Source organism: Carica papaya, chromosome 6 (assembly GCF_054855325.1).
Source record: "Carica papaya isolate Zhongbai chromosome 6, ASM5485532v1, whole genome shotgun sequence".
Classification (NCBI taxonomy): Eukaryota; Viridiplantae; Streptophyta; class Magnoliopsida; order Brassicales; family Caricaceae; genus Carica; species Carica papaya.
In genome coordinates this window covers 23,227,662-23,237,090 of record NC_142314.1, presented here as the reverse complement: position 1 = coordinate 23,237,090, position 9,429 = coordinate 23,227,662, and the positions used below count along the sequence as shown (strand labels likewise).

The window sequence follows — 9,429 nt, the reverse complement described above, 5'->3', positions numbered from 1 at the left end:
ATATATATTAGCATATCTGATATACATTTCTCTAGATTTTATTTTTACAAATTTTGATCTTAGTCTTTCCTATGTTTTTCATTTTGCCATTTCTTATTATTGATTATATTCTCAAAGATGTCCCTGGTTGGAGTGCAGTCAGCTCCCTATTTCGCAGGATGAATCTATTTGTTGGAAGCATAATTTACTGATATGTTATACTATTTATTAGATGTTTGATGCAATTGATATTTGATGTTTGAATGACATAGATGTTCAGAGTATTGTAGCTAATCATGTGTTAAAAAAATAATATACGCACAATGTATCATCATGTAAGTTATGTAACAATAACATTGTAAAATTTTAAAAAAATTCTGGAATTTATATTTTATTTATTTATTAATTACTTACACCTTTGTTGTGAATGTTTAATTTAATAATATTTATGAGTATGGTTTAATATTATTGAATCTTTTATCTATGTATTTTTAGAATATATATATATTTTGTGAAAAAATTTATCATGTATGATGATCAAGTAGAGTGTTCTTCATTGCAGGATTCTCTTCCTCTTTTACATTCGTAGTCTCTTGTGCGTGCTAAATACATATCATTATCTTTTCTAAAAGAGAAGATAAAATATTTTTTAACCTCTTTTCTTATTTCTTCATATTGATGTCGCATTACTTCTTTTCTATGTTGTTATTTCAAAAAAAATTTACTTTTCTGTTAGGTTGACCATAAGCATAAAAGATCAAGAATGACGATCATAAGACCATAAGTATTGTTGACAAACTCCCTCAAAGAAGATATACCAAAATATACATAAAAAAACAATGTTATGTATGTCTTTAAATATAACGACCCCGGAAATTTAAAATGAAATGTATATTAAAAATATCAAATGCGGAAGCGAAGTCAAAAATTCGATTAACATCCCTTACACTAAAACCAAAAACGTGCTCACAATATAAAAGATCAAACTACCTAAAGGAGAAACTTGAAAGTAAAAGCTACGAATATGACTATGGAGTCTTTAGGCATCCCCTTCGTCGTCCTCCTGCGGAACCGGCTCGGGAACAATGTCTTCCTGATCTGAAATGATTAAATAAGGAATGAGCTACACTAGCCCAGTAAAGACATCACGATATCTCACCGTCACAGAGGTAAAGGTGGGTAGAAAACACAAAAAGACCAATAGAGCATAATTTACAACAAATCCTTTTATCAAAAATAAAACATTTACCATTCACTTACCTCGGTGAAATTCATAGAAACAATATACGAAAGCAATAACATCATCATCATCATGAAATCATATATAAACTGTATAACATAATACTTATCAAGCCTTTCGTAATTCAATCGTTACACAACATATTTTCCTCATTTACCAGCCCACTAGTATCCATGGGGATCCATAGGGGTCCCGCTACCCGTTAACCATTAAAACTTGAAATCGTATTCCAGGGCCGTCCCCATACCCCGTCCGGTATGGGCGCCAAAATACATAAGATCTCCATGCCTCGTCCGGTATGGGAGACCACAATCCCGGTAGGGTTCCCTACGGACCCAGTCCGTCAACCATCTCCCAGGATATCTAGTCAGGCTGACCACATTATACAACTACCCATTTACATAATCTTTCATTCTCCTTTCCCTCAATCAGCATTATCAATCCACATACAAACAAGCAAAACGATAATTTATGCCAAACAGACAACATACAGCATCAATACCCCAGTCATTCAATCCATAATCAGTAAAACAGTAAAATATGCACACGAAACTGTAAAATGAAAACATCAAACCTCATACTGCATTTAAAACTGTAAAACAGGCCAAATAACAGTTAACCGACAAACACACTAGACTCGGGCTCCATTAGCGACCTTAAGCAATTTCACACATTCGTTGATTCATGGAATACCGTTTTATCATTTATTGAACTTTAATACCGTGATAGGAGATAGGGTGAGGGGTCCTTACTTATTTCGGGGTCCGAACACGGCTTCACAATGCGCCTACAAGCTGTCCCTAATTTTCTCTGAATTTTTTCCTGGGAACTAAAACGCACTACTGGTACCTGCACGTGTTCCAAAAAATCCCAAATTAGGCCCAGGGCCCCTTTTTGGCCAATATCGCAATTCCGGCGCGGCGGCTCCGCCGCTTGCGGCGGCGATTCGCCTCGGTTTGGCCGTTTTCGACCGTTTCCGGCCGAATTCGGCCACACTTGTATCGATCCTTACGATTAAACAACTCTAGGGCCCTCGGGGGGCCAAAAAATTTTGGAAAACCGAAGCTTACCGGCGGCGATGCTCTCGGGTGCGGCGGCTCTCCGGTGAAGTTCGTGTTTTGGTGATTCGGCTCCAATCAACCTGTAGAGAAAAGAATGGTGATCACGGTGATATAAAAATTGCATTAAACGGAGGCCGGGAAGGGCCTCATCAGAGGCAAAAACCGAGGAGGGGCGCGGCGGCGCCGCTGGGCTTCGGCCGTTTGGCCGGGATTTTGGCTCCGATTTGGCCACAAGGGAAATCAGCGTGGAAAAACGAGTCGGGGGTATGAAATTTACCTCGATCGGCGGTCGGAAATCCCTCCAGTGCGGCGGCGAGTGGCGGCGGCTGGCTTCTGGTTCGTCTTCTCCAACGAGGGCAGGCGGCTAGGGTTTTGTGGTCTGGTGTGGGGGTCTTATTTATACATTTTTGCCTTTTGATCTCAGCCGTCCATTTTGATTTAATCTGGGCCGTCCGTTTTTGATTGAATCTGGGCCGTCCGTGCGATTGCATCTGGGCCGTCCGATCGCACGCTTGATCTGGGCCGTCCGATCGCGCATACGCGGATCGCCAACGTGGCCCGTCCCGGATCGACGTGGTCTTGCCACGTGGTAGGTCCCGGTTGGCCGGGTCTGCTGACATGGCTGCTGACGTGGCCCCCCCCCCCCTTTTTTTTTTTTTTTTTTTTTCAATTTCCCGGGCGCTACATTAAATGTATTATTGCTGAACTCATGTTCATGAATTTATAATAATGTAAAATAAATTTTATTATATCTATTATATTGTACTCGAGTTGTAATATATGATATATAAATTATTAAAATATTTTATGATGATGTTAAATGATTATTGAAACTATTGAAAATAACTACCATTATTAATTTTGAATAACTTTAAATCACAAAATATGAAAATTTTTATTTTTACATATTTAACTATGCCAGTGATAATAATGTTTATTTAAATTACATATATTTAAATAATATAAATTACATATATTTTAATATTAAATATATGCTTCTATTAATTCTTTATCAAAAAATAATTATTTATTTGTTTTTGACAAAAAAATTTACATAAATTCTTTTTTTGGAAAAAAAATAAATTTATAAGTATTTATTTAAAATAAAAAATATTTGTTTTAAACAATTTAAGAAGTATATTGTTAATAATTTAACTATTTATTACTTTATTTTTTTAGCAATTGAAGATTTACACATATTTTAATGGCGACCCAACTTATAACCAATTAATAAGTAAAACAAATTATATTCATATGCCATTTGTCATGTTATAATTAGGCACATGAAGTTTTTATGTTATAATTTTTTTGTAAGTTTATAAAATTATTTTGATTTATAATTTTATAATTATGAAATTTTTTACTGCAAATAATATTAACCTTTTCTATTTTATTTAAATTTTATTTAAATGAACGATAAAGATTACAAATATTTAAAGAAAAGTTTAAAATTTATATTTTATTTTATTTTATTAATATATGAAAATTACATACAAAAAGAAAGAGAGACATCCAATATTTTTTAAAATTTTTAATCTTAAAAAAACAAATATTTTAAATTATTTATTATGTTAATCAAATAATATTTCATTATTTTTTATAATATTGTGCGGTTTAATTTAGTGCATTTCTTTATGTCCTTCAGAAGGATGTCTTCGAATTTTTCTTTCAAACTCTCACTCTCCTCTCTAAAAATCTCTCCATTTTTTCGTCTATTCCACGATCAAATTAAATCTCAAACCCCCTCATTCCCTTCCAATTCTTTAACCTTAAGCTCAATCGCCATTTTTTCATGGCTTCTCCAAGAAAATTTTCAGGATTTTGAGGAATAGGAAACCTCGATTTTGTTTAAATTTGGAGAATGGATAAACCAACAATGCTGGATAGATTACAGTACCTTGTAACAATCCAAAAGAATTGGATGGCCCAGATCGCACAAGGGAGATTCGACAATCAGAGTTCAAGGGAAGATAAAATGACCAAAATATACCCTCAATAAGACCAAGATCGAATGGCCAAAAGTAAATCCCTAGATCGAATGTTTTGAAAAAAATCCCTCCCACCTGACTATAAATAAGTTATTTCTGCTGAATCTGATCCTAGAGAGAGAATGGAATAGCAGAAAGGAGTGAGAGAGAGACAGGATTGATTGCGGGAGAGAGAGAGAGAGTGAGCGGCGATCGACTAAGGGAGGAAAGAGTGGAGGAAGAACCGTGCGAGCCTCCACTGGTGGGTGCCCGAATGTCGACCTAAGAGGCATTTTGGGTTTGATATTTTTCTTCCTTTGAAAACTCAAATCCGAAGGACTCTCGCCATTCTAGATTGAATGCATAAGTAAATCTATGGGTATATCGCATTTGTGCAGCTACAGGTGAAAAGGAAACTTACAGCGCACCTCAACCTTATCTATTCGAGATCCGGGAAGGGTAAGAGTAATTTACACTCTAAAACCCTAGATTTGTGATAATGTAGTGATTTGATAGTATGATTGTCCTTTGTAGCTTAATAATGTGATATGATGAAATGTTATTTGATGTTATTGGGAAAATACATGAAATCTGTAATGGTTTTGGATGTCAGTGATGGGATGAATGCAGTTTAGGGTTTTAGGATGCCTCAGGAATTGGGAGGAAGAAGATGACTTGTTGGGTCAGGTTAGTGGGCTAGTTTTGACAGGCCCGAGAGGGCCTAAACCCAAGCCCGAGCTCGAGCTCAACAAACCTCTAATGGGTTTAGTAAGTAAAAATAAATAAAAGGGAAACAAAAAGAGGACAGGAAAAAATAAAGAAAAAGATGGGTTAAGTTTTATTTGGGTCGAACCCAACAGGAATGGACAAGGAAAGAGACTCAAGCTTTTGGTGGGTTGGATAGTTCCACAAAAGGAAGAAGAAATTGGATTACAGAAAAAGGGGGTTAGAATTCGAATATAAATGGACTAAGCCTTATTGGGCCTCCGGTCCATATTAAGGAAATACCAAAAATTTGTCAAAGGAAATGAATAGATTGTAGTTGAAATTGGGCTAAATAAAAGTTATTTAGTGGGCCTCCATTCCAAGGGCTGTTGGAAATAGAATATCCAAATGGGAATGGGAAACTAATGGGCTGAGAAAATGAGGGTAAGATGAAGGCTAAGTGTTCAAGAAATTAATTAGTTAACTAAAGGAAAAATTATATTAAGAGATTGGATTATTAAATACATGAATGATAGTTGTGTTAATAATAAATAACAAATGTAATATATCAAAATAAAAATGATGGAAATATATTAAGGAATAGTTATTAAGAAGCTAGGATAAAATATTCACAATAATGTAGGAGGAATGCGAATGAGTGAATAGAAATTCTTATTATGGGAAATTATGCAAATTGTTCCATGAATATTACTTGGTGAGATGGTTTAGATATTTCACAAATTGAAGATTCATGGAGATTAAATGTGAGAATCAAGATCTTTAGGTGATCCTTAAACTTAAGGTAAATTGGGGATTCAGTAAATTGTGAATTAATAAATGAGACTTTGGGAATAAAGAAATAGAACTTTATATGAAAAATTTGATGAGGGTGATTAAATAGAGAGATCAAAAAATAATTCAAATTTAGATGAAGAATAGATTGAGAAATAGATATGACCGGCAGTTAAGATTTCTTATTAGTAAGATATGTGTAATTATGCGATACAGGATCGGTTAGGAATGATTATGAAGTCTATCTCATGAACTTTAACTATGACTTATGTCCCTTGGTAACGATGTGAATCGTAACTTTGACTACGACTCTGTTTGTAACTATGACAGTCATTATGACATGTGGATGTGTAACTATGACTAGGTCCATGTTGATAGTATGAGTGTCATTTTCCTTATGTAATTGTGACTAAGTGTTATCATATGAAATGATACGGTTTATGCATGTGTGTTGGTTGTGTATGGTGAAATGATGAAAATTTATTGTTACGTGAATATGTATTTAAGGATACTCTATGTGTGAATATGTGTTTAAGAAATGGTATTCAATACGTGAATGAGTTTAAGAAAGGGTATTTTATGTGTCAATATGTGTAATTAATATGAATACGATATTGCATTTATGAGATTGTGAATAAACCAAAAATAATTTATGGGAGTATAGTTATGTAATTATGGATATGTCTTGGATGATTTGAAATATATGCGAAGGAAAGATATTCTATATGTGAATATGTGCAATCAATATGATTATGATGTTATGCTATTGAGATTGAGAAAGTATGGATATCTTTTTATTGAAATGAAGTATATAAAAGTGAAAATATGTGATTACTAAGATTGACGTAGTTGTAGTAGAGTGTGGTAATCAGATGGTTGTGAAGAGCGTGGTGAGTTTGAGGTAAAAGTAATAGTTCGAATCAGTATATTATCTATAATCTTTGGATTAGAGTCTTAAATTATTCCTACTAAGCAAGTGGTGACTCACTCACTCTTTATCAATTCTAGGATAAGAAAACCAAGAGCAAGTTCGAGGTCAAAAGGAGATTCAGAAGAATACTTTTATGATTTTGAAAAATCGTTTTGTATGATATATTTAAAATTTACTGTAGAAATGTTATCAAAGATTTTGTGAGTCTCATTAATTGTAACTTTGTGCAAGAAATATATGGTTAGGTCTCAAATTTTGGCATATTGCTGCACTATTTATTAAGTTCTTTATGTATGGTAGTACTCATTTCTTATATGAGAAAGCGGGTCGTCGCATACTTGAGCAAAGAAGCGCCTAACCTCCCATGAGGTGACATTGGTTTATGGGTAAGTTTCTTTCACTCTCGGCATAATAGAGTTATTTTCTTTTTAATTGTTCCAAATTCGTGTACTTCTGCCTTGGTTGCTGGGAATATAGACAAATTGGTACATAGCACAGTGAAATTACGTCAACTGTTGTAATATTTATTGCAAAAGAAGACGAATAAGAAAAACTTCAATGATATGGCAATAGAGAGATTTTATTGATTTCTTAGTTTTAGTTGATGTTTAAGGCTTTGGCCAAACCAGCGACCGATCTAAAACTGAATGATGTTAACCAGATGATAGTATGATGGGAATAAATATTCCTGATTAGAATTTTTTGAATTTACCCAAGTATTTGCTTCTTTGCTATTAAGATAAATCCAATCTACTTGATTAGAAGCAGCGACCTTAATTTGGAATCATGGAGAGGTTGAGCTTGCAGAGTGAGATTGAGCCCGAAAATGCTAGTGATTATGTGTTGTTATGCTAGCATGGGGAGACACGGAGAAGCATAGAGAGTGAGAAAAGAGATGAAGGAAAAGAGAATGAAGGTAGCACCTTATAGTACCTAGGTTGAGAGTATTCTTATAATTTTAAGTTTTATATAATTATTTATTTTGTAAAATGTTTTATATATTTTGCTAATGTGGACCCATAATTAATTTTTATATTTTAAGGAAATAAACCCCCTAATTACTCTCTAGCCTCTCTATATCTGCTAAGAAACCCCTTAACTTAGAATTCATTTTTTTTTATCTCCTTCCATGAGAGACTACAAGACATATGAGGAGTGAGAAAGCGACTTTTACTAAAGTTCCCTCGTTTGGGCTCTTCTTTGTAAGACTCCCTCTCTCTCCTCCTTTGTCCCATAACCACACATGCAAAATATTATTATCTATCCTTTCTATTATACCTTGAAATCCCTTAAATTAAAACTCATCCCTATGGTTTTTTCTTTTGATCTCCTCCCATGATAGGCTAGGAGACAAAGGGAGGAGCAAGGGGGAGTCTTGTTAAAGTTCCATTGTTTGAGCTCTTCTTTGTAGGACTCTCGTTCCCTTCCCCCTTGTCCCCATAGCCACTCATGCAAAATACATATTGACATTATTGCACTCATGTTTCTCCAAAAAAAAAGATAGAGTCTCCGTCATAACAGGTTAGAAGATAGTGGGGGAAAGGTGGAGTCTTGCTAATTATCCTTCGTTTAGGCTATTCCCTGCAAGTCTCTACCCTCCCCCTCTGTGTCTATAGGCTCTCATGTGATTTATGTATAATTATTTTTCTTCAAAATAGGAGATAATAAGTCTTTCTCAAACTCTTTTGTTGTTTCTTTAGTATGTTGATTGTGAGCATGGAACATCAAAAATGATAATAATGAGATTAAGAATGTATAAGGTTGATGTTTGTTGCTGTTAAAGCAGAGAGAAGAAAAAGGATAGAGACATTTGTGTTCCTCTAAGAGAAAGGTAAGAAATATTTGTGGAATCTTGCTTCGATCTTTTTTTTCTTTGTTTTTCTTTGATTTTTGTTCTTATTAAGAAAACCTTCTAAGAATTAGGGATATAAAAAATATTATATTCTTGAAAATTTTATGGTCTGTAATACTGTAAAGTAGGTTTCCTCAGTATAACAGTATTTTATTTTTTGATGTAACAGTTATGTTTGAAAATCTCGGCAAAAAATCAGATTGTAGAATTTCTTACAGCAAAGAACATGTGTAAGGTAAGATTTGTCACGTTATGATAGCAGGTTTATGTAATAGTTTCATGTTTTTCCAACATTGATGGATTTTAAGAGAACTAGTTCCGTTTGCATTAGTAAATCTATCCAAACTACAGTTGTCATGGATCATACCCTGTCTTATAGGATAATGACCGAATCCTACTTAAATCATATAGATTCGAGTTACGTATAATAACTTAACTTTACAAATCATAACAGAGTCGCATAAGTATTATATCTCTTAAATATAATACATAAACATATGTACGAAACTTTAAATTTCATTTATTACATTACTAAATAAAAGTACGAAACAATAACCTTAATATTAGAGTCTAGCTTCAAAAACTTACTCCGTATCACCACTCACTCTTCAACGATATCTGGAGGGTGATAGGGGGATGATATAAAATATTCTAATAAACGATATTATGAAATTACAACATAGTACATGTAATATATAGTTTCTTTACACACAACAAAACATATATCATATAATTTTTCTAAAACAGATACGAATCAGATGACGAATGCTTAAATCAGAAAACAGATTCATAATTGTTTCGTTGTATGTTTCATCATTATTATGGAGGATCAATCAGTTATCATATATTATGCGTAGATACATATATTTATCACTGGTTGCACATGTACCCAAACATGAAAC

At 33.8% G+C, this 9,429-nt stretch overlaps 1 long non-coding RNA gene across 11 annotated transcripts in view; it reads left to right on the top strand.

Annotated features, from left to right (window-relative positions):
* Positions 1-3,933: 3,933 nt before the first annotated feature.
* LOC148253422 (uncharacterized) overlaps positions 3,934-9,429 on the top strand; it is a 40,777-nt gene continuing 35,281 nt past the window's right edge. For 2 of the 11 annotated variants that reach the window (XR_015821537.1, XR_015821538.1), the window contains exons 1-3: positions 3,934-4,706; positions 6,976-8,506; positions 8,697-8,762. This is a non-coding gene — a long non-coding RNA (uncharacterized LOC148253422). Of the gene's footprint in view, positions 4,707-6,752; positions 6,929-6,975; positions 8,507-8,696; positions 8,763-9,429 lie in introns of those variants that run through there. The other 9 variants (XR_015821545.1, XR_015821547.1, XR_015821540.1 and 6 more) reach the window with 8 other exon arrangements.